Below are 25,189 nucleotides of genomic sequence, written 5' to 3' on the forward strand. Positions count from 1 at the left end.
CCATAGTCTCCATAAGCTGGCCGCAGCTGTGGCCCCATTGTGTGCTTGGAAATAAATTGGGATCTCAACCCAATGTAAGAGAGCCTCCTGAAATCAGATAGCTTTCTGCTTACCACCTTCATGGCCACGACACACTCACTTGCCCCCCATTTACACACAGTCAGCTGAGATGCGCCTATGATTGCATACACGTCTGAATTTCCTATCGTTGTTTAAAGTTGTGATAGCTTGGCTACAGATCATGCGCAGTGTGAAACAATCCGGTCTACAAAACAGACATGAGTGCCGCTCAAATTCAGACCCTAAATGCATAAAAATAGCTCCAGTGTTATCAAGTTTAAATATAACTAGTCAAACAGATTATAAGAAATTAATGTCATTATCATGCCGCCGCAGCGGCCGCCGTACTTACCCCTCCGGGCACGCTGGGTCTCCGTGCGGCCGTCCTCGCTGGCGGTCTCCGGCTCCCGGCGCTCCGTCCCGCGATCTTGAGTGTGGACGTCACGGGTATGCCCGGCGTCCACTGAAGGTGCGGGTGACGTCATCAACACTTCCCACCAATCAGGTACTGGCAGGAAGTTCAAATTCAGACGCCGGGCAGAGCTCCGGCGCCTGAGTATCATCTTTTCTACTTAGAAGTTGTGATCTCCAGTGCTCCTGTATTGCTGTGGCTCTCAGTGCCTCCAGGTACCTCAGCGTCTCCACGCACCTCCGTGCCTCCAAGCACCTCAGCGTCTCCACGCACCTCAGTGCCTCCAAGCACCTCAGCGTCTCCACGCACCTCAGTGCCTCCAAGCACCTCAGCGTCTCCACGCACCTCAGTGCCTCCAAGTACCTCAGCATCTCCATGCACCTCAGTGCCTCCATGCACCTCAGCGTCTCCACGCACCTCAGTGCCTCCAAGCACCTCAGCATCTCCATGCACCTCAGTGCCTCCAAGCACCTCAGCGTCTCCACGCACCTCAGTGCCTCCAAGCACCTCAGCGTCTCCACGCACCTCAGCGCCTCCACGCACCTCAGTGTCTCCAAGCACCTCAGTGCCTCCAAGCACCTCAGTGCCTCCCAGCTCCTCAGTGTCGCTCTCGGTGAGCTCACGGTATTCTTCACCAAATTCATCAGCACCTTTTCAAGTCTTGTCTTACAGGAGACCTTCCGCATCCACACGTGCCTCCTGCCTGTCATCCAAATCCTGCATGAGGAAAACCTACATTCGGCCATCTCTGCTGCGGCCCAGTTGCGGTTCCTCTTCCCGGTCATCGGAAGAAACCCCCGAGTCCACAACACTCCTAAACCAGGTCAGTGATAGTCATTCATTTTTGTATTTATATTTATAGCTAATATTATATTTTATATGTAAATAAAAAGCATGTTTCTTAACACATCATGGGCCCATACAGCCTGAAATTAGTTGCTAATTTAATCTAAAACTACTTAACTTGCTGACAGAATCAAACACAGGGGTAAATGCAATAGGTTCCAGTGTTGTAAAATCTTAGATTTCCATCAACTTTGCTGGCTATGGGGGGGATTCAATTAGCCTTGATGACCCATTTTCATATGAAAAGTTGGCTTTAATCGAAACTCATAAAAATCTTCCTATCCAGTTATTTGCGAAAGTTTACCTTGAATAATTCCCTTTAGGATTAACATGGTTTTCTTTTCACCACCTCCTGAGCAGGTGAAAAGTTGGAGAGAATCCCTATTTTAAGGTAAAAATTTTGTGACTTGGTTCAGAACCAATGGGACACAATCCATAATGACTAATTAGGCACTCAGAAAGTTTTAATTATTTTTATTAGCCCAATAATGACATGTAATTTTTGGGAGAAAAAAAATGCAAAATGTTGGAAATTGGGGTATATGGTATGGTACAGGACTAGCATATGGGGAGAGGGGTGGTTATGAATGGGACAGGTGTTTTTATTCTTGCAGGTGGGAGTTATTGGAATTTTGAAAAATATTTTAAAGGTGGCTTAAAATGACCCAAATATAAACTATTAGTTTATTACCCATTTTTAGATACCCCTAATTTAACTAGAGCTCTTATTTTGCAGAAACACATTTGCTTTCTGTCATCTTTTCATTGTTGTATAAATATGCATATAACTGCCATTTCACATTTTAAGAACCCCAAATACTTTTATTTTGTCCACTAAAAGACTTATACACTGTTATCGTATATTAGTTTGTATTTTTTGGGGGTACAAGAAGATTACCCGAACCGATACTTAAAGCCAGTAGTGCCAACATTAACTACAGTATCACATGAATACCATTTTTGCGATTTTCTAATTTCATTGTACAATAAATGGGAGTGTGCATACTGTTGAAAAGTAGCATTTTCACATGATAGGTGGGATAAGTTAACCCGCATTAACTTATTGCTTTTTCGCAGCTAATCGAATTGCCCCTATGCATTTTTAATATGGCAATACTATAGGTGAATCCCAGTGTGTATATGTGTACATGGTAGAGAATATTGATTGACAAAGAGTTAGGTAGACTGTTAGTACAGATGTGTCCTCTTACATCTCTGCTCCGTGCGCTACATAACGCATTACACATAATGTGTGAGTGCCGTTTGCCTTGGTAGCGCCGAGCGTCTTTTTTGCTGTTATTCTGCAAAAAGTAATGTAATATGACGCACAAGCAGCATCTGCTGATTAAAATGAAATGCATCAGTCCATTGAACTCGGTCCTATCATGGGCCGTTCAAAGACTACAGCAACTAGCCACTGCCCCCTCCATGATCAGAAAGAGCCATCTGGCTTGATAGTACCGAGGGCCGAGGTCGACGGACTGATGTTTAATGACCATAAGTATAACTTTTCCTGATGATATTCAATGCTATAAAAGGCAACCTATATGCCTATGATTAATGACTTTGTTGATATTAAGCATTATTGTATATAAGCCATTTACCTCCAGGACCTTAAAGTGACCATGTGGTTAAAAAAATTTAAAAATAAATGAATGACATTTTTTTCAACACTAATGGAGTGCCCTTAATTCTTCTTTTTCTACATTTTCTGGACCATAAGGAACAGACTGTATGGAGCACCATGTATTTGGGAGAGTGCAATTGTTAAAAAGCATCTCTCTCTCTCTCTCTCTATTATATATATATATATATATATATATATATTTTGCATACCCCGAATGCAAAAATGTATATTTATGCATATATGCAATGGACACTGTCTTAAAGTGACTGATCTGCACAAAAACCTAATTAAGGCAGAGATTCTAACAGGATGTGGTGCAGATGAGACTGTTTATACCACGTATACCCCTTATCCTCAACAATTTTCCTTTTTAACTCAAGCGCCTGCAGTTTCAAGTTGCAGGGGCAAACACCCATGGCTGCAACTGCAGCGTAGATCTCAGGACCAGCTGCTTCTCCCATGGGAAGCCTGCTGTGACTTGCTCATGAGTTAGTAACCAAGCATCTTTTTTTTTAAATTCCTGGAGAAAAAACTGCAAATATTATTTACAAAGAAATTTATGATCAATGTCTACAGCATACCTCCCAACTGTCCCGATTTTGGCGGGACAGTCCCGTTTTTCACGGTCTGTCCCGCTGTCCCACCCGCGGGTCGCAGTGTCCCGCGGGTGGGGGGGCAGTTGGGAGATGCCTCCCTGTCACTCGCTGCTCTGTGGAGAGCAGCGGTGAATAGATGCTGTGCGCATGCGCACAGCGTCTATTCGCGGCAGAGAGGGACAGGGGGCATGACCAGCAGCTCTCACAGTGCTGTTCATGCCCCCATAATGATGAAAACAGGGCGTGGCTTGCGGTCGCGGCATTTGCCGCGAAGCCACGCCCCTTTTCATTAGGTCACGCCTCTGAAACGGGTGCACGCCTTCGGCGCGCGTTGCTGTCCCTCCACCGCTGAGATCAAAGTTGGGAGGTATGGTCTACAGCAGAGGTTCCCAAACTGTGTGCCGTGGCTCCCTGGGGTGCCCTGGGACACTTGCAGGGGTGCCCTGGGTTGGTGGTCCAGGACCAATTCAAATTATTCATGGTCAATATAATAGGCAAAACCAGTGCTGGTGGCTGCCAGTCATAAAATATGTGGCCAAACAGAAGCAAATCTTGTCCCTCACCACACAACTGACCCTAAGGATGACATATAAACGTGATCTACTTAATGTAAAATGTCTTTCTAAATTTCTCAATAAGAAATTTTTGGCCTAGGGGTGCTGTGAAAAAAATTCTGATATTCTAGGGCGCCGTGATTCAAAAAAGTTTGGAAACCACTGGTCTACAGTATAAAATAAACATCACAATATTAGATGGCTCTCTTTGAAAAATTAGTTCCATTGAGCAATAACACACAAGCAAAGCAGCTGGTAAATGCTAGGTATTGATATAAGTAATATTACTACTAAACGTTTCTATTATTACTATCAATAATATGAGTCCTATGGCCAAATGTAATTGTCTACAATTTGCCTAGTGTAGATGTTATACTGATTTTGCCACTGGAATTAAAGTAGTTTGGACATGTTTCTGCAAAAAAAAAAAAAAAATCACTGTTTTAAAACTTTTACAGGCCCGGCGCTACCCGCTCAGCAAAGGGATGCTGTGCAGGGAGGCACCAGGTTGGAGAGGCGCTCTGCCTGCCTCCCCGCTGCTGCTGTGCCGCCTCTCCCCCTGCTGCTGCCGGCTGCTGTGCCTGTCACACTGTGACAGGCAGCGGCGCCAGCAGCTTTAAGCGTCCTCTCCCCCTCCCTGACTGTGTGACAGGCAGCAGGGAGTGTATAAGTTCACGCTGCAGGAAGACCTGAAAAGGGGGTGGGGCTACACAGAAAGGAGGGGCGGAGCTACAAGGGACCATGCTAATCATGAGGAGGAACAGCTTGGAGGATGGACAGCTCCGGCCAGCAAGACTTCCTTTTGGTAAGAAGATGTAAAGACAGTGACTGAGCTTGAGAAAGTGTATGTGTGTATGTATGTGTGTGTATCTGTGTGTGTATATTTGTATGTGTGTATGTGTGTGTATCTGTGTGTATGTATGTGTGTGTGTGTATATCTGTGTGTGTGTGTGTGTGTGTGTGTGTGTGTGTGTTTGTATGTGTGTGTGTGTGTATGTATGTGTGTGTGTATCTGTGTATGTGTGTATGTGTGACTGGGTGGGCAAAATGTGTTTAAGCGGCACTACCACAGGTGGAATTTTGTGTAAGTGGCACTACTAAGGGGGCATTTTATATAATCGGCACTACTACAGGGGGGATTTTGTGTAAGTGGCAGTACTAAGAGGGGTTTTTGTGTAAGCGGCACTACTAAGGGGGCATTTTGTGTAAGCGGCACTACTACAGGGGGATTTTGACAGGGGGGATTTTGTGTAAGCGGCACTACTACAGGGGGGGATTTTGGCGGCACTACTAAGAGGGCATTTTGTGTAAGCGGCACTACTACAGGGGGGATTTTGTATGAGCGTCACTACAGGGGGGATTTTGTGTAAGTGGCACTACTACAGGGGGATTTTGTGTAAGCAGTACTAATAAGGGGGCATTTTGTGTAAACGGCACTACTATGGGGACTTTGTGTAAGCGGCACTACTACAGGGGGGATTTTGTGTAAGCACACTACTACAGGGGGATTTTGACAGAGGGGATTTTGTTTAAGCGCACTACTACAGGGGGATTTTGACAGGGGGGATTTTGTTTAAGCAGCACTACTACAGGTGGGATTTTGTGTAAGTGGCACTACTACAGGGGGATTTTGTGTAAGCGGCACTACTACAGGGAGGATTTTGTGTAAGTGGCACTACTACAGGGAGGATTTTGTGCAAGCGGCACTACTACAGGGAGGATTTTGTGTAAGCGGCACTACTAAAGGGGGGATTTTGTGTAAGCGCCACTACTACAGGGGGGATTTTGTGTATAAGAAGCACTACTACGTGCTGTGTTATGTGAATAAGATTGTGCTACTGTTGCGTATTTTGAAATGGGGGTACTATTGTGTGGCCATACCCTTTCCGTGTAAGACCACACCACTTTTTGATGTGCACCAAAGGCGTGCGCTGTCCTTTTGTAAAGTATGGGAGAGCGCAGATTTATAGTTTGCAGGGGAGCGCCAAACACCCTAGCACCAGCCCTGATCCTTTACCAATATCGTTGAAACATGAACATTTTTAACAAATCAGAGGATATCATTAGATACTTAATACAAACCTGAGTGACAATTCTTTTTGTGCATGTGAATAGTAGGGAGTTTCTTAAATGAAATAAAATTGTAGGGCTAATAAAACATAATTAGTCACCTGATATATTTTAGGTTTGTTGGTCAGAGCTATCTGCTTATCATGTCTAAGTAAACATCTCTGATATAATAAACTTGTTTTTTCCATTCCAGCTAAATGATACCTTGTTTTAGTAAAAAGGGAACTTTTTTTTATAAGATTTATGTCAAAATAAATGGTGATTTATTGTAGCATCTTTTTTCCTGGTGCGCTAAATTAAAGGAGTTTTGGAACGTTTGTCAGTTTCCCTTATTCAGCAGGTTTTCTACTGTATCCTGTTGGTACAGCAGTCATCGCCAGAAGTAATAAGCATTGGGAGTGATAAAGAGAAGAGAAATAAAGTACCAGCCAATCAACTCTAACTGCCATATTACAAGCTGTGTTTTGAAAATGGCAGTTAGGAGCTTATTGGCTGATGCTTTAGATCTCTTTCCACTGTATCACTCTTCAAGGCATAGTACATCTGCCTCTACTCATATTTTGCAATAGATAACCAAAATACTGTAGATGTAAGTATTACTTCATGAAATTTACTGTTATGATTTTAACGAGTATTAGATTATGAAAGCTCCTTCTGTTTACTTTGGATACCATAATAGCAAAATTATGACATACAATCTATTTTTCTTCCATTGTAAGTCACATTTTTAGAATCACCAATATCAATGAACAGAGAATCATGTGAGTAACATAAGTCCAGAAGTTATGGGACCTCTGGCTCAAGAGGAGATGAAACCCTCAACACGGTGATTATAAAGCATTCAAGATTGAGGGCCTGGATAAACAGAATCTTAAACATGGGAGCCATGGTGAATCTCACACATAGAAGCCTGAACTGGAAAGACTTTGAATCTGCATACAGTAATTTGACTTTAATGAACACAGGCTTGGGCAGACAGATTTTCAGGCATACAGACCCATGTACAAAAACGCAAGAGCCTTAGTAAACAGGTTTTGAGACACATAAGTCAGGGTCAGGGGCGAATCCAGAAAAAAATGACAGTGGGGGTGCACCATAAAAGATTAGGTTTGTGCTCAGTGAAATACACCTAACACACCTTACCTACTGTACATGGTGGTTTCACTGCAATGGTGAACCTCTGATTAAATGGGTCCTCTCGATGCAGACAATGTCTTCAGTCAATATTCATTATTTATGTAGGAGATTACCTGGTCTGGAAGTTGCCTGTTTGTGTAGGAATATAACCAATGCATCATCAAACAAAGGTTCAACTATACTTGTGCCTTTTTGTCCCTTGTGTCTCTCCAGCTGTCACGTCTAGCAGAGTTTGAGGATCCGGGAGCTGAGATTTGCCCGAGGAGGTAGCAGGCTGTGAATGAACCAGATGAGGGGGCTGGATATAGTTCCTACGCATGGGAAACGGAGCAATGAAGAACGTAGGCGGGGTTTGAGAGTCAATAGAAAGTATTTATTATGTACAGGGTTGAGATAGAGAACCGAGGCTGAAGCACGATGGTTAAAGACGTGGCTGGAGGCGAAGAACTGTGGACTGTGATTTGAAGGACGAGACTGTAGATGATGAACTGTGGATGGTGGTTGAAGATGTGGCTGGAGACAAGGACTGTGGACTGTGGTTTGGGAAACGAGGCTTGAAGATAATAATCTGCAGGCTGTGGTCGGTGGTACAAAGGCGTGGCTGGTGAAGGAGATCTGTGGAGTGTGGCTTGAAAGACAAGGCAGAAGACCCGGGGCCGACTGTGCCCAAAGAGTCTTACTGGACCGGGTTTTCCAGGAGCGCTTTCACAGGCAGTAGCAGGCTAGAAACGGCAGGGCTGCAGCAGCAACAAAGAACCGACCAAGCAGGATCAGGAGGAACCAGAATACAGCAGGAATCCTGGGAAAACAGGCTAAAGCACCTACAACAGGGTTGTAACTTGAAGCACTGGCATCCCTGTCCTAAACCAGCCCCCTTTTATAGGGAGAGCTCCCCCTGGATTGGCTGGAAGAAACAGTAAACAGGAACTAAGCTCAAAACTTGGTCTCCAACATGGCGGCGCCCAGTAATGCAGACCTTTTTGCAAAGCCACATTGCTCACTGCCCCTGGTCGCCTAGCAATGGCTCAGCAAGAGCGACCCGCTGTAGCGGCGTCCCGCCGCCACGAGCGGACCCCCTCAATTCCATTGCTGGTGCCCACAGCAGCCCACCTCCACCGCTGCCCGCACAATGCCAAGGAAGCCAGCCCCGCGGCCCCAGCGTACCTGTAAGACTCTGGATGCTGACACCAGCCTCCTGACTCTTGTCCCACCAACCTCTCTCTCACTCTGCGTCCCTCAGCCTCCCCCCACTCTATGTCACTCAGCCTCCCCTCACTCTGCCTCTCAGCCTCCCTCACACGCCACGTCCCTCAGCCTCCCCCTCACTCTGTGTCCCTTAGCCTCCCCTTTACTGTGCATCCATCAGCTTCCCCCTCACTCTGTGCCTCTCAGCTTCTCACTCTGCATCTCTAAGCCTGTTTGTGTAGGAATATAACCAATGCATCATCAAACAAGGGTTCAACCATACTTGTGCCTTTCTGTCCCTTGTGTCTCTCCAGTCTCCTGACCCTTGTCCCTCAACCTCTCCCTCACTCTGCGTCCCTCAGCCTCCCCCACTCTATGTCACTCAGCCTCCCCTCACTCTGTGCCTTTCAGCCTCCCTCACACTCCACGTCCCTCAGCCTCCCATTCACTCTGTGTCTTTTAGCCACCCCTTTACTATGCATCCATCAGCTTCCCCCGCACTCTGTGTCTGTCAGCCTCTCACTCTGCATCTCTCAGTCTCCCCATCCCCTCACTCTGCATCTCTCAGCCTCCCCCTGTGCTGGATATGAGGATTAATGTGAAGTAGCACCAGGTCCTAATGCCCATTGGCTACAGTAGCAGCAGCCTCATCCATGCAGCAGCAATAAAATTGCCCCCCTTCTTAATCCGCCACCAGTCATAGTAGATAATATGTTAGGGAGTTGGGTGGTGGAGCATCGGGAACGTAAATCTGGTCATCAATGAAAATGGGCAATGATTAATAATAGACTTTGACGACCTGTTGCACTTATGTGAACTAACTAGAATACATCCTTACATACCCAGCAACAGAGCTGATAAAAGTTTACTTTCATATATTTTTAACCCAGGAATTCCACTGTTAGGAATATTCCATTTATTGGATTTAGATGGATTTAGATATACAATGCACTTTGTAATAATAAAACACTTCAACTAAAAGCTTAGCAGGTGAGTGTTTTATATTCATTAACAGACTCAGATACAGTACTAGAGCAATTTTCTGTTTCAAGCCAGGGCTTATATACTGTAGCAGAGCTGAAGAGGTACCTGGCACTAATGGGGCAGGGGATAAATGAGCTCTATGCAGAGAAAGCATAGTAAAGTTTCTGTAAGCATTGAAACCATGAAATTGTCTCAGTACTCATGGCTCAAAACAAAGCAATACAAAGGTCATGGGCTTAAATCATCACTGATCATTTAAGTCTAATGCATTTCCTATTGGTAAAGTATATACTGTAACAAACAATTATTTTAGGACTTTCACATACATTTTATTTTAGAAATACACCATTAATCTGCGGCATTATGCTAGTGTATGTATGAGTCAGATATGTTACATTAGGTTATGTTAGCCAATGGTGACCTATTAAGAGGGACAATAGGACAGTGCCCCTGACTAAGGTGTTTTCTTCAAGACATCCCCACCCTACTTCTTTTCTGTTTCTTGTTTTCTAGTTTTGGGGAGGCAGAAGCCACGTGCTAAGAATGTTATACTCTCCTTTTCAGAAGCTCATTGACTGACATGGCCCTAACTGGGGGGTCAGTAACAGCAGCAACTGGCAGATTTAACTTATAAACTGCATGACTGCAGGCCCTCCAGTTAGAATCTGCCACCCTGCTAAGTGTCAGTAAAGCCAGATGCAGTCCGTGACTGCACTAGCTTTACTGTGACTGGCAGTGACTTCCTATTGGAAGCCCAATCCGGCTTCTATGGGATGCAGTCAATGCATACCATAGAGGCCGGCGTCTGCGCATGCACCTGTCCCAGCATCTGCCAGAGTTATTGCGCAGGTTCTAGAACCCAAGGCTGTTTGTCTCCTCTCAGGGCACGGAGGTATGGGCAGGCCTCCTACTACAATATGGTAGGAGCCGCCGCTGAACAGCACTCTACTTGGTGGTTCCTCTGTTAGGAACTATTAGAAGGAGTAGACGGAAACCATTATATGGCAGCAGAGCCAGCTCTAACCAATATGATGCCCTAGGCAAGATTTTGGCTGGTGCCCCCTTGCACCAATGCTGGTTCCTCCTCTGAGCTTGCACCTCTTTTCCAGCACCATCACCCCTCAACCATAGCAGTCCTTATTTTGGTGTTTGTACCCCCTATATTTTAGATAGGAACAGTTTGCACATTTGGCACACAGCCCAAAAAGGGGTGTGTTTTTGCTGGCAAGGGTCATGGCCACACAATAGTAACCCCAATTCCAATTACACCATAGTAGTGCAACTTTATTTACATTTGATCATTCGAGAGTGTCCATAATTACTTTGACATCCCACAGTAGTATCACTTTACCTTATAAACGTTACTCCTCACAGTAGAGCCCCTTATTCACATTACATCACACCACACTGAATTGCTCCTTATTCACATTACACCACACCCTATTGCTCTTTATTCATATTAGAAGACACAGTAGTGCCCTTTCTATACGCAACACCACATAGTAGAGAACCTTATACACATAATGCCCCTTACACATATGTTGCACATTATTAATGCATTTTTACATGACAAACATAATGCTCCTTACACATATTCTGAACACTACTGCACAACCAACGCACTCACATGCACACAGCACTCACACTGCCATTAACACTGTGACCTCTGCCTCTGCTTGGATACAGATGTGTCCTCATAATTCTTGCCTCAATGCTAACGTCGGGCACCTTTTTTTATGGAACTGCATCTTATTTGAATTGTTATGTGGCTATGATGCACAAGCAGCTTCTGCTGAATAAAATGATATGCAGCATGCATATATAGTGTGTGAGAGTGTGGCTGTATCTGCATATGAAATGCTACACACAGAATATAGGCATGCCACATATCATCTTAATCAGCAGAAGCTGCTGATGCCCCTAGGCATACCAAATGCCATAGGCAATTGCCTAGTTTGCCTATGCCTAAGGCCGGCTCTGTATGGCAGCATTGAGCATACTAGAGATTGATATGAGGTTTACCTTTCTTTTTGCCAACTTGTTAGTTTTAAATATATATTGTTATCAATAAATTGATAAGTGGATTCTGTGCTATTTTTTTTTATGTCTTTATTTAATATAGTTCAGATTTGATATGCATTTCACAGCCAGCATATGACATTCAGGGGTAAATCAAATATAAAAAAAATATATAGCTTTATTTACAATTATGTATTTTATTTACTGCATATACTTTTCTTGAATCCTGGGTATACTATTTGTAATAATACTGGTTAATTTCTTTGTTTAGATAACCAAGGACAGAACAGAGAAATCCCAGTAAATGAGATATATATCCATGCTTTACTATAGAGAACGCATTACTGTAATATCAAAATAGGTATAATTCCCACTTTTTTGATTCTACTATTGTTTCATAAGAGGATTTATGGTGTATTTTAGATTTACTTCTATTTAACTGGCTTTATCATCTGTTGAAGTATTTGTTGTTCATACTCTAGGATTTATTTTATTCAATATCAATCCTCAGATAGCATACAGTAGGTTTACTAAAGCCATGCTTATAGTCTAATCATAATAATCATGAAATAGTATGGGAATGTTGTTATGATCTACTTTATATGCTGAAATTTTATGTTTTTGTAAAAATAACTACGAGCAAGTTGCTGTTTGCAACGAAACAAATGAATGTATTTTGATAAAGGAAGCAAAAATGGTACTGTGACCTTCAACTTAACATGATATTGTTAACTTATGCCATATTATCACATAAGGGCAACCATCTCTTTTTCTTTGCATAGTTAATAGTTCAAAGGATAAAATGACAAAAATATATTTTTTGGTCGCTCCAAATGTGGTGCACTATCACTAGGAGAAATGTAATGGATTCAAGTAATACTTTCTATAATGTATGTTTGTGATGAGATACTGTACACAACATAACATAACATATAGTCCTATTTAGATAGAGGGTACAATATAGATACAATTATTATTATTATTATTATTATTACTACATATGCCAATGATATATACATGGAACCTATGTATCTTTCCTAGGAAAGTATATAATATAATATAATAATCATTTTTCTTATGTACAGTATATGTGTAAACAATTATGACATGTTTATTGAGAGCATTGCAATATTTCTACTATGGTCCAGATGTTAAGCTATATTTTTTATGTAACTATTCTGCATATCAGCATACCTATGTTAGTTATGTCACCGATGAGTAAAGTTAGTTAGCAAATAAGTAGAAAGGTTTAGAATTGTTAAATAACTCTAAACTTAAAGCAGCAATAATTAAAAAGAAAAACCCAACTCTTTTGCCTTTTACATTATTAGTGCTTTAAATCTCCCAGCTAAATTGCAGAAAACACATGCAAGCTATTACATTTTTTTGTCACTATATGCACCAACATATGTATGTGTATTTTCTATGCTCAGTATGGAATATTACAAGAGAATTATAATTTTTTATTTGCCACCTTTTAATTAAAAGATAATAATAATATCTGACAGTTGATATTTAGTGTTGGAATTATTTTGCAGAGCTTTCTATAACTTAATCATGTGATTCACACCTCTTGAATCATAAACCTATTTTGTATGTTCTATTATAATTGTATGTTCTATTATAATTATAAAAGTGGTTGCCTATATGATTTTGAACTGTGTATATAAAAAATGAAAAAAAATGTATTTTTTGGACATTTTTTGGAAATTAAGTTGTAAAAAGCAACTTGTCTATTAATGCAATACTGTTTGGTATTAATTATTATATAACTTATGTTTAAAAGTAGACACTTTATATAATTTCCTGACATACTTGATCCACAATTTCAAGAACCAATCTAAATATTGTACTAGTTATGCAATAAAACTTGAGGTCCTGGGGTATCTGGATTAACTCGTAGGTTTTAATGGGATACATTGCTATAATTTTCTTTAACAGCAATGTAATTTGAAATCAAATCAGTAGCAAGTCAGAATGGTATGCCAAGACCCAATCACATATGTTAGAAAAGTAAAAATGTATGATATGGTTATAAAACATGAATAGGAACATGTGATGTTTGAATTCCTATTACTTAAACTTTTTAGAATCATCTATATCAGCCTGGGAATTATCACTTGATATAATTGCCAGCAATATAATATACTGAGTACCCATTTTAAGTTCATGATCCCTTGAGCCGTGAAACTTTAAACAGCTGCAGCAAATTTTATGTCCTTCTGACTGCCAGGTCTACAATATCATTCAGCAATATACAGAATAATAAAGCAAAATCTATTGATGTACAGCAGTATTGTTTTTCAATAAAGTTTACTGGTGCGGCAAATGAGCTAGGACTCAGCATGTTTTAGCTGATTTCATATAAAATGGCTCTTCCACCAAACTCTAGATAACAAGGTGAAGGGTATAATTTATTTACAGCATAATTTTTGTTTATTATTCCATGATAAAACAATAGGCATACTGTATAGCAAATACATCTCAAAATAATAACTCCTACATAATACACATTTAATTGTATTATTTATAATATGATGGGCAGAAAAAAAACACATACTGTAACATTTTTATTCATGTGCTATATTGTATTAATATATTAAATGATAGATATGCAGGTTCAGTATGAATGATCATCAGATGGGATGCCAGTGGTCAGAATACCAACACTGGCATCCCGATCTGTAAAATCCCAACAGGGGCAAGGTATGTTCCCCCCTCTCACCTACCCCCTAACCCTCCCTTCCTACACCTTAACCCTAAAATCCCCCTTAGTGCCTAATCCTAATCTCCCCCCTATGGTGCCTAAAGCTAACCTCCCCTTTACCACAGCCTAACCCTAATCCCAACCTCACCCCGCAGCCTAAAGCAACCCCTCCCTTCCCCAGCATTAACCCTGACCCATCCACTATGCTTACTGTCGGGTTGCCGGCTGTCGGGATTCCGGTGTTGATTTCATTACTCTGGTGGTATTCCGTAATCGGCATTGTGATGGTTGTCTCGATTTTGGCATCAGTAATCCGACTACTGGGATCCCATCATCCGGCATCTTAACCACACCCCATTTATTTATGATAGATATGCACTTATGCTTCATTTAAACTTGAGCATATGTTTGCGTCCCAACTGTACATGGAAACTTTGGGCTGAAAATTATACTGTGTATATAATACAGGTTGAGTATCCCATATCCAAATATTCCGAAATACGGAATATTCCGAAATACAGACTTTTTTTGCGTGAGAGTGAGATAGTGAAACCTTTGTTTTTTGATGGCTCAATGTACACAAACTTTTTTTAATACACAAAGTTATTAAAAATATTGTATTAAATTACCTTTAGGCGTGTGTATAAGGTGTATATAAAACATAAATGAATTGTGAGAATATAGACACACTTTGTTTAATGCACAAAGTTTTAAAAAATATTGTCTAAAATGACCTTCAGGCTGTGTGTATCAGGTGTATATGAAACATAAATGCATTCTGTGCTTAGATTTAGGTCCCATCACCATGATATCTCATTGTGGTATGCAATTATTCCAAAATACGTAAAAATCCGATATCCAAAATACCTCTGGTCCTAAGCATTTTGGATAAGGGATACTCAACCTGTATTGCACATTCCCTAAGTTAATATACAGTACATGCAGGCCAAAGTAAAGTGTAAGAATGCAACTAACATTTAGCATATGTGGATGCAACTGCATACTTGCTATGCCAATTGATAGCATCATATGGATGAATATTATAACTGCCACTAAAAGTTTGTATGCAAAATGAGAAATAATAAAAGTAAAAAAATATGCAGCTTGTGGTTATTTCTGAATTGAAACCGGCATTTATAGACTAGTCTACATCTAAGGTGAGGGACAAACAGCAAAACCTGCAACAAGTGGGATCTTATACCTGGGTGACATGCTCCCGCTATAACAAGGTGCTGTCCAGTTGTAATTGTGGAAACCAGCCCCAGCATGGGCAGCATGAGGTCATATCCCTAAAAGTATCAGGCAAGCAAAATAAAATGCTTCCCTAATCAAATTGAGCATAGGGGCTCATCTCAACTACTTTGGTGCATTTGGGTCATACTGAGCCACTATCCTGGAATTTCTAAATTTGGGGGAAAGTCTCCCTGACCTTGGGAAGTTTCTGTATCCTGATATGTCTGGGATAAAGTGGGCAGGGCAAGGGGTCTGATTACATGTTTCAGTAAGAATTGCACCATCACAGGTATGAATTGATGATAAATACATTAAAACAACATGGGAGCAGGGCCACTAGGATGTTAATTGCCACAACCCCAGCTCACCCACTTGGACCTTCCTCTACCAGAGAGAGCCTTCCTAATGTCAGAAAGTATGATTTGGGGTTGATGGTAAAAAGTGGAAGTGTTAAAAATAGTAAATATAAAAAGTGTGGACTAAGTAATAAATATTGGTGCTAGTTTCAGTTGGGTGTGGCGATGATTATTTTTCATTAATTATCTTTTTTATTTTGTTGTTTGCAAACATGCTGATGATCAGCAGCATCATGTACAGTATCTGTGTGTACAGCAGGTATTCAAAGTATGTACCTCCTAACTAGATATGCTTCCTACTGTAAATTGTAGTACAGTATATGTGCATGTGCTTAATGTACTTCAGTTGCACTTACATACTAATACCACACCTCTGCAACTCTAAATTCCACACCTGAATGCACAGTAAACAATACTACATTTTATGTCTGGGAATTGGACTTAGCAGGACTTATTCTGATATGTGCATGTAGTGTAGATTAAAAATCAAGTACTTCCAAAGGCAAAAAAGTAGTGATGTGCACCGGAAATTTTTCGGGTTTTGTGTTTTGGTTTTGGATTCGGTTCCGCGGCCGTGTTTTGTATTCGGACGCGTTTTGGCAAAACCTCCCTGAAATTTTTTTGTCGGATTCGGGTGTGTTTTGGATTCAGGTGTTTTTTTTACAAAAAAACCTCAAAAACAGCTTAAATCATAGAATTTGGGGGTCATTTTGATCCCATAGTATAATTAACCGCAATAACCATAATTTACACTCATTTTCAGTCTATTCTGAACACCTCACAATATTATTTTTAGTCCTAAAATTTGCATCGAGGTCGCTGGATGGCTAAGCTAAGCGACACAAGTGGCCGACACAAACACCTGGCCCATCTAGGAGTGGCACTGCAGTGTCAGGCAGGATGGCACTTCAAAAAAATTGTCCCCAAACAGCACATGATGCAAAGAAAAAAGAGGCGCACCAAGGTCGCTGTGTGACTAAGCTAAGCAACACAAGTGACTGACACAAACACCTGGCCCATCTAGGAGTGGCACTGCAGTGTCAGACAGGATGGCACTTCAAAAAAATTGTCCCCAAACAGCACATGATGCAAAGAAAAAAAGAGGCGCACCAAGGTCGCTGTGTGACTAAGCTAAGCGACACAAGTGGCCGACACAAACACCTGGCCCATCTAGGAGTGCCACTGCAGTTTTCTAGTGAGAGGATGAGTGCTTCCATCCTCATGTGAATCTGAACCACTAGCCATGAACATAGGCCAGGGCCTCAGCCGTTCCTTGCCACTCCGTGCCGTAAATGGCATATTGGCAAGTTTATGCTTCTCATCAGACGCTTTCAATTTTGATTTTTGGGTCATTTTACAGAACTTTTGTTTTTTGGATTTTACATGCTCTCTACTATGACATTGGACATCAGCCTTGGCAGACGACGTTGATGGCATTTCATCGTCTCGGCCATGACTAGTGGCAGCAGCTTCAGCACGAGGTGGAAGTGGATCTTGATCTTTCCCTATTTTAACCTCCACATTTTTGTTCTCCATTTTTTAATGTGTGGAATTATATTCCAGTATCAATAGCAATGGCCTACTACTATATATACTGCGCACAACTGAAATGCACCACAGGTATGGATGGATAGTATACTTGATGACACAGAGGTAGGTAGAGCAGTGGCCTTCCGTACCGTACTGCTATATATACTGGTGGTCACTGTCAGCAAACTGCAAAACTAAAATGCACCACAGGTATAGAATCTAGATGGATAGTATACTTGACGACACAGAGGTAGGTAGAGCAGTGGCCTTCCGTACCATACTGCTATATATACTGGTGGTCACTGTCAGCAAACTGCAAAACTAAAATGCACCACAGGTATAGAATCTAGATGGATAGTATATTTGACACACAGAGGTAGGTAGAGCAGTGGCCTTCCGTACCGTACTGCTATATATACTGGTGGTCACTGTCAGCAAAACTCTGCACTGTACTCCTCCTATATAATATACTGGTGGTCCCCAGTGCCCACAATAAAGCAGTGTGAGCACAGATATATGCAGCACACTGAGCAGAGATATGGAGTGTTTTTCAGGAAGACAACGTATACTGGTGGTCACTGGTCAGCAAAACTCTGCACTGTACTCCTCCTATATAATACAGCTGCCCCCCAGTCCCCACAATTAAGCAGTGTGAGCACAGATATATGCAGCACACTGAGCACAGGTATGGAGTGTTTTTCAGGCAGACAACGTATACTGGTGGTCACTGTCAGCAAAACTCTGCACTGTACTCCTATATAATACAGCTGCTCCCCAGTCCCCACAATTAAGCAATAAGCACAAATATTTGCATCAACATTAATAAACAGAGAGGACGCCAGCCACGTCCTCTCCCTAACATTTCCAATGCACGAGTGAAAATGGCGGCGACGCGCGGCTGCTTATATAGAATCCGAATCTCGCGAGAATCCGACAGCGGGATGATGACTTTCGGGCGCGCTCGTGTTAACCGAGCCATACGGGAGAATCCCAGTATGCCTCGGACCCGTGTAAAATGGGTGAAGTTCGGGGGGGTTCGGTTTCCGAGGAACCGAACCCGCTCATCACTACAAAAAAGTTTAATGTATTTTTTGCATTAACTTTGCAGTTTAATTACAAGAAATCTCTGTGCATCAACATCAATCACATATTACCAGAGTATCCATTATATTTCTGTCTTTCTCATTATTAAACTGTAGATTCATATACCTCTAATATGCCAAATTTCACCACCCACTGATTTCACTTCATTATCACAATCATATCAGAATATCTATGCTGTACTGTATTTTCCATTAGGTTCAGTATAAAACTATAGGGATGTACAGGTTTTTATTACTAAGAGTGATTATGAGCCATAGGGGTGATAATTATGATTATTATTATTTTTTATGAGGATGATTGTGTTAATGTTTTTGTTGAAACTAATTAAGGTGAAGAATGAATGAGGTAAATAATGGGTTAATGATTAGAAATGGAATTTATTATTAATGTGGATGAGGGAGTTAATGTAATTATGCATTTAATATGTTGAATGTGGTTGTCATTATCTTGCTTGAGAAGCTACTGACAGTTGAGGAGGTGACAATCAGTAATGAACTAATGATATTGTGTGGTGGTCACTAGGATGCTCTCTTTATTCTATAGCTGTTGCTGTGGTGCTCTCTGTATTGCATGATGGTCAAGAATGCGCACTGTACTTTATGGCAGTCACTAAGATGCTTTCTCTACTGTATGGCAGTAACTCCTATATGCCCTGTATTGCATGGTTGTCTCTGACATTCTCACAGTATTATAAATCAGCCTTTGAGATGCTCACTGTATCTCTAACTACTAATATGGGTAGAGATAATGGTGTTCTAATCATGTCTATTTTTGCATTGGCACTGCTAACACTTTATTCGGTCTGCCTATGTGAGGCCACTTTCTACATTTTTTTCCAGGACGATATTAAGTTCCCAATCTTCCCCTGTTACCAAGATAAGCACACTTTTGGGCCATAAAACCTATGTCTTGCTATATTTTGCCTCTGTCTACAGGTAACCTTACATTTGTCTTTACATATGTAGAATCTGATGTTAAAATTAGATTCTTTATGTGCTGTCAGGGAAAAATATATATTTTTTTTTTTTTTTGGGGGGGGGGGTGTATTATTGTTTTATATGTATGCAGTTTGTAATGATATGTGTAATCATTCTGGCTATTGATTGGTTTGTTTGTTTTATCTATAATTTCTCTATATAAATATTTAAAAACATTAAAAATAAAGCATAGGTTTTTATATAAATTGATAGTGGACATACAGTAAGTGGTGACAAATGTTAACATATGATGGGACATAGACAGAATTGGCACTCTTTGTTGAATGTGGGCTTGGTGCCATCATAAGCGTCTCATGATTACATCTTTTCACTTTCATTTTAAGTATTACTATTAGTCCCTTGTGTACCAAAACATTTTCTTTTCAGTGATATCTCAAATCTTTATTTGCACCATTCACACTGTATCCTTATTACAACAAATCTATTACCTTCACTTTTATTACCTCACAGTCTTGTTCCTTCCTTGTCTTCCTAATTACGCATTATTCCTTATTTCTTTGTCATATTTTGACCACCTCACCATTTGATAACAGGTTGAGTCTCCCATATCTGAAATTCCAAAATCTGAATTTTTTGAGAATGACTGAGAGAGACCTATTTTAAAAAAAAAGACACATACTAAACGAGCGGGTGGGAGTACAAAAAGAAAATCAGAAAGGGGGGTAGTATACAGGTAATAAACGCCAATGCAACAAACATTCAGTGGTACATGCATATAAAGATAAACATGAGGGATGTATCATACAGAATACAGACAAAATAAAAAATAAATTCACAGCAGAGACAGAAACCTAAATATGAGTACAGGCATAGTGACATAGAAACAATAAAAATAAACTAGAGGACCCAAAATCAGGTAGCTTGCTGTATTGTGGCTGAGGAATCTGTGGATCTAGGTGCGTGTATACGGCTAAAAGTGTCAGCTCTGGCTCCATCAGTAATATAGAAATGCCATAAAAGCCACTTCATCAGGGGAGAAGAAGGAGAAGTGGAGTTTAGAACTATGCCTTGATAAAGATACCAGGGAGTATCGAAATGCTTCGGCGGAACTTGTTGTGTACGGGGCACACTGGAATGGATCTGTGGAGTGATTTTAAAGGTGCTGAGGATGCTTGGTTAATGTCCCATCATGCCTTTTTTGTCTACTTGCTAATGTGGACAATCCTTCATGGGATCCATACTAGAAGGAGGAATAGACGACGGAGGGGGCTTCCATTAAGGTTTTACCATCTCCCATCTATGCTTATATTGTCTACAACTCCACTAGACAATTCCTCACAGTACGGATTCTACTTACAGGGTTCCCAAAATAATTCTCATTGTATTAAAATTACTACACCATTGTGGTGTTTTTTTTCCTTTGTTTCTATTTCATGTATTGGAAGACCATAGGGGTCTGGTTGAAAATTGAGGGATGTTGACCTCCCTGTAGTTAGTGCTAGGGACATACCCAATGAGAGGATACCTTTGTGCGGTGCGTAAGCTCATAGCGCTGGCCAGGATTATGCTAAATGCCTCTGGTTATTACAGGTTGAGCTAGTGTGAGTGCACCTGGACCATTTTTCCTCTGTACATTGTATTAAGTCTCCAGCAGAGTAGCATCTCATTACCTAATTATGGTGTGCAAACTAGGGCCCCCTTCCCTTTGATGGAAGTCAGCCATACTGTATGTGAAGCCTCACTGTGTGCACATAAAACGAACATTGTGTATAGTCCCGAATTTGCAGAGTTTTGTGTAACTTGCTGTATTCCCATGCCACTTGTGTACACTTGGCTTGCTACTAGTCGTCATCATCATCAGTGTGCGCTATACATGGTGCACAGGCTACATCTCTGCGCTTCTGACTATGCATAGCCCGCAGTCCCACTGACAACCTTACATAACTTTGCCTATGTGATAACAGCCAATTACAGTCCACTTACTCCTTTCCACTCATAGGTAGAAATGTGTTTACATTGTGCATATCTCTGCATGGGATCAGTACGAAATCCCGCTGGACGGGATCCCATCGGTTGAAATACTGACACCGGAATCCCGACCACAGAATCCCGACAGGGGTGGCGAGCGGGACGCAGCCCCTTGCGGGCTCGCTGCGCTCGCCACGCTGCAGGCACACTATGTTATTCTCCCTCTATGGGTGTCGTGGACACCCATGTAGGGAGAAAATGTCAGGATTGTGCCGGTCGGGATTCCGGTGTCTGTATTTCAACCGCCGGGATTCCGTTGGGCGTGATCTTGACTGCATCCCCTCTGCATTGCCTATAGTTGTGTATTCTCAGTTTTGACTCATAAACAGTGAGAACACATGCAAGATATACTTTGCAAAGAGGTGCACATTCAACTCATCATCAGGTCTCTTATCTCATCTTGCTAAATGCACCTGCTAAAGTATTTAATTACGCCAGTACTGTATGACTACATCAACTTTACACATCACTCTTCTTTCCAAGTTCACACATATTACTTTTCATTCTAGCTTTAGACTCTCCTGCCTCCTGCTCCTCATCACTGAAAACAAACCGAAAACCACCCAAGGTGATTACAGATCATCAAAGGACCATTTGTAATCTTTCTAAAACCAGATAAGTATTACTTGCTCTAGATGTAGTGGACACCAAGGGCTAAACGCGATAACACAGAATTTGTGGGAGCTGGCACGATTCCAGTGATACTCGTATAGTCACTAGATTTAAAGCAGCAATTAGTTTAAAGGCAGAAACAACTTGGTTTTGACTTTAAACTAATTGAAACCTTAAATCTAATGACTATCTTGCCGGAATCAGGTTGGTACTTGCAAATCATAGGCTGATACATTTGGCCCCATGTTTTGTTCCACATGCACAGACTGCCTCAGTACATAGCTGTGTGCATTAATATACCTATCATTGCCTCCTCTTGTGTCTAACAAATGCACATAGAACCTGATTCACAGTTATACATTATGCTGATGTTTTCACAGTTTAGCAATTATCGGTATACTGCGTGTGCATCACTGCCACAATGCGCATGTGCAGCAATTGATATGCAGTTACACTCAAGGATTCATTAGCAAGTGATTGACAGGAAGTGGACATTTTGTTGGAACTAATAAGGAGTGGCTGCAAAACATGGTCGTGACCGTTTTCAGGCTGTATATCAGCTGCCTACTGTAATCCTGTACACAAGAATCATGTCTCTGGTGTCTCAGGTTCTTTTCCATTGTGATCATAAACTTACTCAGGAAGTCAATGTTTTCCTGATCTGCGTCAGTACTGCAAATGTGTATGCAGCTGTGGGCAGCTGCAAAGGCTCCTGTGGCATCTCTTCAGAAATCCAAGTGGCTGTTAAATAAGGATATTTGCGCATATGCTCCAAGTAAAAAAATTGCATCTGCTGCAGCATTAACGTACAACTCTGAATCAGGTCCATAGTACAAGAAAAATGTCATACCGTTTTAAGTTTCGATTTAATTAGCCTGCAAGGTGAACTTTTTCTGCAACACCTTCAAAATCAGGAAATGCTTTTAGATTATCTAATTTCCTCCCATTGCAGATCATTAAAATATATTGTGCTGAGATTCCAGTGAGGTTTTAATCTCACAGCAAAATGTAACAAATGAAAGGTTAAACAGTGATGTGGAAGGAGAGCATAACATTCCGATAGAGAACAATGTTTAGAGAACAAAAAAAAAATTGGGCGCTGTCAAATTTCAAAAACAGTATAGTGCTAGAATAGTAATGTAATTAAGCATTCCCCTGAAAAAAAACCATCACATTTAGATTTACAAAATGTAAAGTAAATACAAAAAAATACATGTTGGGCATTAGTTAACATTTAAAAGCAAAGCCAGAGCTAATGCAGAAGCACCAGATGTTAAAATAATGGATAGAAATAACCATTACATTAACCTGTTTTAAATCATATTCTTGAATATTAATTTACCAATGAGTGTAATTATTCTTTTATTTTAAATATGTGTACTGTTTATTCATTTTTTCATATATCTTAATAATTTACCTTATTTAGTGTGTTACACCATTAGTACATTATATTATATGTACCATTTTAATACAAAATATAATGGCTTTAAATATAGATTGAACATTAATCATGTAACTTCTGGTCTTTACTTTTACAACAGTTTACAAATTCATCGGCCCAATGTATATTATAAAATGTCAAACAATCATGTAGATTTACAGCTTTCCCCATATTTCCATAATGTGTCCTTAAGAGCTGGATTTCTTCCAAAAATAACATAAAAAAATAAAGTTTGTTTTAATATGTTTTCTGTTAGAACTTTGATTGACCATTTTCTGTAACTGAAAAAAAGGTTATTTGGTATAGGTGCACTGTTTTGAAAGATATGAGCAAAACAATTTGAGTTTCTAAAAATGCCATTGTTTCTCAGGTGGTGAAGTACTTAGTAAACGTGAGCTAAAGATAAAATATGTAGACTGAATGAGATATAATTTTTGAAAAACAAAATTTAGAAGAAAAGTAAAATATCTTGCCACATTTTGGTGTAATTTATTATAGCGGTTGAGTCTCTCATATCTGAAATGGGACCAGAAGTATTTTGGACTTCGTATTTTTCAGTGTTTTAGAATATATGCATATCATAATGAGATATCTTGTGGATGGGACCAAGTCTAAACATGAAATGATTTTACGTGTTATTTATACACCTAATACATAAAGATTTCAGATAATTTTATACAATATAGTTAATAATATTGTGCATGGAACAAAGTCACACTAAAAAAAATAGAATTTTAGGGCCAAATGTAATAGGGTCCAAGATTTTGTGCGAGTCAAACTCACACATTTTGAAAGCACAAGTTTAACGTGCAACTCGCAAATGTAATAGCCTGCAAATTGTATAAGTGCGAGTAGATATGATATTTTTAGTGCTTAAACTCTGAAAAAATGTGTGAGATCCCCCTGTATTTTAACAATCAGCATGGGCTTTTGGACCAGTCCTGGTTCAAAAATTATGGGGAAAGAAAGACATAGTGGTCCTCAAAATTGATAGAACCAGAATTGGGGTCCACTAGCAGGGGGGTAATGCCAAAGCCCGGGGACATGCTTGAGGTGTTCAGTGGCCAAAGCATTAACCTCCCTAATGAGTCTTTCCAGTTTGCAGTTTCCTATGGTATTGGCCACATGAGACCCCCAAGCGTGTCCCCTGTCTGTAGCATTACTCCCTGCTAGTGGATCCCAGTGCTGGTTCTAAAAATATTGGGGACCCATGTGTCTTTTTTCCCCTTATTTTTAGAACCAGTACTGGTCCAAGGTCCCAGTGCTGGTACGTAATATACAGGGGAACCTCATGCATTTTTACCTGCACATTTTGAACCAGTATTAGCCCAAGGTTGGTTATACTTTGGGAAGGGGGACCCTTACATCATTTTTTTTATTTCATTTTTAATTTTTTCAGAATTTTTACTGATCTCACTGATTTGTGCATACTTCTGTCAAATTCACTTTTAGGAAGCTGGTCTATTTATAGATGAGTTGTATCCTATTGTTCCAGGTTGTTTATGTTTAGCAAATGATTGCCTCTTTAAAAATATAGGCAGACTTGCAAAAATTCCTGAATAGCCTGCATGTCGCAGGCTATTACATATTGCCCCAAAAGTGATATTTATTGAACAGGCTGTTTGAGATGATGGCTATGTTAACATACAGTATTCCACTGTGATACATTAATACATTAAGTGAGATGGTATTAGTTTTCATTCTATTAATTGTGTTAAGCCATTGTTTCTCTTTTATATGATTTATGAAG

The sequence above is a fragment of the Pseudophryne corroboree genome, chromosome 5 (assembly GCF_028390025.1).
Source record: "Pseudophryne corroboree isolate aPseCor3 chromosome 5, aPseCor3.hap2, whole genome shotgun sequence".
NCBI lineage: Eukaryota > Metazoa > Chordata > Amphibia > Anura > Myobatrachidae > Pseudophryne > Pseudophryne corroboree.